This window comes from Vigna umbellata, chromosome 4 (assembly GCF_029865625.1).
Source record: "Vigna umbellata cultivar VRB3 chromosome 4, Vumbellata_1.0, whole genome shotgun sequence".
Taxonomy (NCBI): Eukaryota; Viridiplantae; Streptophyta; class Magnoliopsida; order Fabales; family Fabaceae; genus Vigna; species Vigna umbellata.
Window position 1 is genome coordinate 35,428,181 of NC_142168.1, and position 7,146 is coordinate 35,435,326.

Below are 7,146 nucleotides of genomic sequence, written 5' to 3' on the forward strand. Positions count from 1 at the left end.
ATTATTAGAGCTCTTTTGTTCATCATTTTTTTAAGGAGTTGTATATATATATATTCTTACATAACTAAATATATTTTGAAAATTTTTAACTCTAAACACTTTTAACTTTAAACTCAAGATACACTCATCCTTTTTAAGAGTATTATTCTTTTCTAATGAATTATGTTTTAGTATTTTGTTAACCTTTTTTCTTTAGCTTAATCATAATTTGTCATCTTTTAATTGACATGATTTTGTCTTGATCGTATAAGTTTGAATAGAATATATATTCGTTCAAATGTATTCAATCATGTATAATACTCCTTCTCTGATGAGAGAGTTCAAATGCATAATGTGTTTCAATTTTTTTATATATGAAATACTAATTTGTAAAATTCAATAAAAAGAAAATTTTATTAGGTATCAAAACATTAGTTTTTCAAATTAAGTTCTTATTTATTATTCTTCATTTTCATTACAATGTAATTATGTTATGATGTATATAGTATATATTAAACAACAAAGTAGAATTAGTTCTAAAAATGAAATAATATTACTTCAAAAAAAAGTACAATAAATTGATAAACACACAATATAATAATATTTTATTGACACTCCATGAGTTTTGTATAATTTATAAGGATATTTTATATTGAAGATGTATAAAAATCATATTACCTATTATAAGTGAGTATGAGTATTTGTAGTTTAAGGTAAGAAGAATTTATTTATATCTTAACAACTCTTTTATAAGCTGTAAGAAAATAGATATTTAGTATCGATTTTAACAAGTAAAAGTTAATAATAATTAGTCAATAGTATTGAACTTACATGGCAAATGTAAGTTACTTTAAAATTTTAAATATTAATTCATTAGAGTCAACTTTTAAAAACTGACTTTAAATAGGGTAAGCTTAGTTGACATTAATTCATCACTAAACTTTCAATTGATTTTGTATTAAATTGGTTTAACATCCAAGATTATGCATTTATTTTAAAATTTATTTGATTTAAAATTGGTTATTGTTAATATTAATGTAGTTTGTGTCTATTTGACTGGCGCAATGAGACTGAATTGAAAAGAAAGTTCTTTCACAAGCTCCTTCTTTAACAAAATAAAATATTAAAAAAGAAAATTATACTAGATGAAGGTGATGAGATTTATCATATTTAAATGAGTTTTTGGATTAACAATAATCTATTATTCATATTCATTATCACAAAGGAGCGTGAATTTATAACAAACTAAAATCAACTTAATTGATGCTAACTTAAATAAATACAACTAAAATAAATAAGATTAGTATCAATTAGGTTGATATTAACCGTGTAACACTACCATAAATAATTTTACTTATTAAACAATTAAAAATAGTTAATAGTGAGTCTAACGTTATGATTAGCTAAGACAACTTTATTAGAATTCAACATTAAGCGGATATTATTAGCATTAGCTAAACCGACTCTAATTTGACAAAATAAATCCAATAGTAACACATATTTATTTTTATTAAAAGAAGTTATAAAAGTTATTGTTGGCTTAGAGTTGACTAAGTTGACTCTATCAATATTTAAATAATTTCAAAATATTTTTATGATTTATGATTTATGATCTTGTTATAAAAAAGTTAACATTTTGTTATAGTCGGGTAAATCAACTTTAATAATGTGTAAAACTTGATTAACATTATTATTTGAAAGTTAATTTGATGTTTTCTTGTAGTGCAAACATGTTATTGCCTAAGATATTATCATGTACATATTGTTATAATAGACATAAGTTTTTTTATCACACAATAATAGATATAATCATCCTTTATATTAGGACTATTAAAATATATCAGTTTTATCCATTAAATAGTTGACTTTAATAATCTTTCTTATGGGTTATCTCAACTTAATCTACTTAAAATATAAAAAAGAATATAGTATAGGTCTATAACTTAGTAGGTTAAACTCACTTACATTTAAAAGAAAATATGTTTATATAACTGAAAAACAATAAAAGTAGGAAGTTGTAACATGGAAACATTACTTTAATTAGAGGAGAAGAGATAATCACTTGACACACACATTATTATTGAATGTATCTCATCATGCTTTTTGCAAAAGTTGTCATCACTCATCCTTATAATAAAGGCTTAATACCTGTTCTTGTCCCTCTTTATAAGGGAAATATTCAATTTCGTCCTACCTTTTTCAAAAAGTTCAATGTGATCTCAAGTTATGTAAAAAGTGTCCAATTTAATCCTTTTTGGTCACGGCGTTAAATATTTAACGATCCTGCTGACAGCGTGGACTGATGTGTGCAACGTGGCTTTTTTCCTTCGTAACGTGACAGTTGACGTGGCAGTGGCAGTGTAAAAAGAAGAGTCAAAAGAAGGAATTTTGGAAAGAAGAAGAGTTCTTGTAAAAAGAAAACCCTAACTCGAAAAACCAATCGTGAGTCAAAAGAAATGCGAGAACAGAAACCCCTGTGCTACGTAGTCGCTAGAGATGCTACGGTCATGACCACTGCGCCCGCGAACCAGAACAGAGAGGATGAGGATCTCCTGCAACGTCAAGCTCGAACAAAGAAAAGAGGGAGAACAAAGAGAACCCCACTGCTACTTGCACGGCAGGAGAGTTTTCCCTAGGGCTGGGGTTGTCCCCGAACCCGAAAACATATATGGGGAAGAATAAAGTTGCTCCCCTAGCAATCCTTTTGCACGAGCTCCAAGACTCCCAAGCCGCCTTAAGTTGGGGTTTCCGCGAAGAAGAGGAAGGCAAACAAAATTGGGGAAAAAATTCTTCAGATTAGGGTATTGAGATGAATCAGCATTTGGGGTTTAATTAGAGTAATTAGGATTCAATTGGTTTAATTAAATTTCTCACTTAGAATCAGAGAAATAATTAAAATTTATCACTTACAACAGAAATTAACAACCCCAAATTATTTTTAATTAACGTTAACAGGAAATAAAAATTCTTACTTTATATAACAACCCCTAATTAATTTTAATTAACATTAATTTTAATTAACATTAAAATATACCTGTTTTCAGTGTTTAGAAAGGAAAAACAGAGCCAGCAAAAAATGGCCGTGGGAGGATTCTCCATTGATGCTTCTTCAACCAGGGGCTTCGACGGCAAAATTACACTCTCCGTTCTCATCACTTGCTCTTCAAACAGTTCCAGTTTTCCTTGCCACCCACTCTTTCTCACACCCTCCAAGTACCAAACCCTTTTATCCCTAATTTTATCCTCACTAGCCACACACACAATAATCTTGGAACACCCAAGTCCATCTAAGCTTGGTGCCCCAGGAGCGAAGGGGTTGACCATGGGGTTATCAATGCCACCCGGCGCAGAAGGGTACACAAAGTCCCAAACTAAACAAAACAAACGTTGTTTGTGCCCTGTAACAGCTTCGAATCCAATTGGCTCCAAACTGTAGAAGTAAGGATGGGAGAAAATACCCAAACCCTAACTCAGAATTTTTTAATCACTGCCACGTCAACTACCATGTTAGGAAGATAAACAGCCACGTTGCACAGATCACTCCACGTTGTCAGCTGGATTGTTAAATATTTAACGCCGTGACCAAAAAGGATTTAATTGGACACTTTTTTCACAACTTGGGACCACATTGAACTTTTTAAAAAAGGTAGGACGAACTTGAACATTTTCCTTATAAAGAGGGACAAAAAGAGGTATTAAGCCTATAATAAAATATGGAGAAATGTGTTCAATGACTCTAGGAATTTTTATCTTTTAGTGATATGAGATGAAGTAAGTGAATAAATGTATTTGATTAAATGAGAGAAATTTAGAAAAGATTATATATAATATGCTATAAAAAATAAATAAAATGGTGAATTTTAACATATCATTAATTCAATCTAAATACATTAAATTATAAGTGATGAAGGTTATAAATTTTTATTGAACATAACATTTTGTTTAACCTAAACCAATTGTAGACTAAATTTATCAACAATAACTCATTTTATTGGCTAATTTTGCATGTACCATTACGAAATAAGAGAATATATATTACATATGGAGTTTTATATATATATATATATATATATATATATATATATATATATATATATATATATTATTTTATAAATATTTCTCTTGCTCCTCAAAAACTATGGAATATTCTAGAGATTTTAAAATTTTTATAAGCTTTTTCATTTACTTTATAATAAATATCATATAATTTATATATAAATAGATACATTTTAAAGAGGGATGGAATTTTAATTGAAGAATTATCAACCGAAGACCAATTTAAATATTTGCTCACTGTTTTTGTCGTGATTATTAGAAGGAGAAAAATGTTTTCAAAACTAATACAAAACCACCTAGAAAACTTGAATTTTCTTTAAAAAGCGTTTAATATATACAACCTATTTTTGTCATTTCCACAAAGCACGAATTTGTCAAAACATAATTCCTAAAAACAAATAAAAATGAGTTTGATTAATTATAAATATAATATTCATGAAAGTATTTATATAATTTTTCAAAAAAAAACATAATATTTGCATTGGAAATTTTATTTATTTATCTTTTCTAATCACTAATATAATAGTTTTAGCCCTGTATTTTTTTTAATTCAAGAAGGTTAGATTTTTATCACAAAAATAATTTCGTAAGAAATAGCAGAAACATTAAAAAAAACATCGTTTATGTCATATTTTGAAAAAAATAAAACATGACAAATAAATATTTTAAACTTCATATTCTATAAACTATGCTAGTAAAAATAGTATAGTGATAACAAAATATAATGAAATTATAATTATAAAAACTAAATACAAATTATTTTTACAATTTAATAATTAATATTTTTATTTATTTTGTAGATAATTTTTATTTATGTAGTAAATAATGTTTATTTTTTTAATTTTAAAAAATGGTTAAATTTAAAAACTTAATTGATAAGAAAATGAGAAAAAAAATAATATCAGACAGGGAATCTCATCTTTTATATAGGTTTTAGTAGATGATTCTTATTATTTAATCTAGAAAGATGATTAAATTTAAAAAAAACGATTAAATTTTAAAAAAAAGATAAATTAAAGAATAAAAATGGAAATAAAAATTAAATAAGAAAAAGATAATTCCATATAATTATAAATTATTAAAAATCATCATCTCCTTAGAAGAATTGTGATTTTTCCAAATTTTGACACATTGATTTCATTACAAGAAAAACATATTTAGTGTAAGCTTTTTATCAACATTAATAAATAAAAGTTAATATTAAATAATGATTAGTATGGTATTTGCATTTTGTTCTAAAATTGAGAATGTTAATTTTTAAAAATCGACTTATTCAATATTATTTTATCATTAATTTTAAATTTATTTTATAGTTAAAGCAAGGTCACTGATTTAAAGAATCTAAATGTGTCTAATTAAAAATCAACACATAAGCCTAAATTTCGTGCACACTTTCTCGGAAATTCGTGTTAACATGTGTTATTTGTTTTTCATACCTTTGACATTATGACTTTTTTTTCTTAATCACAGATATAAACTAATTAAATTTATTTAAGAAACTATTATTCTTAATAAATATTTTTCTATTCACAAAATATAGAAATTAAAGTGCCACTAGGGCACATACATTGTTTAAAAAAACACTTGAAAAGGAAATATTATTATCTATTAAGTATGATAATCTGGTTTAGTGCTTTTTTACTATTATCATTGTCGAATTGATGATGTACTTCTTAGTTCTTCGAGAAAAATAAATATTGAAAATAAGATACGAACCAACTCGAGTAAGAAAGTAGAAACTAATTCTCATCTAAAATTTTACACTATTTATATATTACTTATTTTACAAATTTTTAATAAAATAGAACTTCTAATCCACATTTAAATTTCTCATGTTATTTTTATTAGGTTTAGAGTTTTATGATGTAAAATTTAAAATATAGTTAATATATATAGTTTTGCATGAGTTTCTTATATTATGTTCATACATTTTTATTTTTCTTTTATCCGAGATCTATAATTTCAATTAAAATATTAATTTTTATCGTTTGCATATTATGATTTAATAACCAATATTGATCTTTTCGAGCAATTAAAAAAAAAAGCTATTTTAGCTTAATTAATCATATATCTTTTATTATATATCTAATTTCAATTTGCACCGACTTTTTTCTTTGGATGCTTTAGAGGGTCTCACATCATATACCTTATTTTCCAATTCGTGCAGCCATAGAAGCAATTAAAATTCAGAAAACTTGACTTTGACTGAAGTCAAATATTGAAAATAAAGAACAGTGAAAAAATCAGACTTTTTTTCCTTGTTAAACAGCCACATGATTCTTGCTACGCGCTTTTTAGATCAAATACAGACAAAGTTAAGGTTTACTATGTAAATTTCCGATTTCATGAAATTAAATTAAATTTAAATTTATTTTCTTAAAATATGTTATATAATTCATTATTAAATTGTTGAAAATTCAAAATTTAAATCTCACAATAAATAAAAATGAAAAAAATAAAATATTATATAAAGTTTACTATTGTTTCTTATATAATTGAACTCAATGTTGGTGTTACATTATCCCAAACATTTAGTCTTACACTTAAAATGTCTGATACTAAGTATACTGATAAGATCAAATTAAAGTTAAAACTCTATATTTGGTGTTAATTGTACAGCATTATTCCTGTGTTTGAAAAAGCTAGTACCACTTAATTAATTCTAAATTGTTATTATTTACCGTTACCATCTTCTTCATTAACAGCGTCATTTTGGCTTAATCAATTAGCATGTCAGTTTCACTTCTTTGTGCTTTTACAGTAATAGTGAAAGAAGCCATTAATTTCATCCACCTATGGAAAAGAAAAAGGCTACACTATCTTTAAAAAGTCAAAAAGATTAATCCTGTATATATATGGTAGACACGAATGAATCCCATAATATCTCTTATTAATCTCCTATGAATTACAACAATAAGATTATTAAAATCTAGCTTAAACTATGTTAAAAGTTTAGACTTAACTTAATCCATGTAAATGAAAAATTATCTATAGTACATCTGTTTACAATACAAAATTATTCATGTATATTAACGTGCATTAACTTAATGTACATTTAGAAAAAAAAAAAAGATTTATAGGTTAGATGATATAATAAAAAAATGATAATAA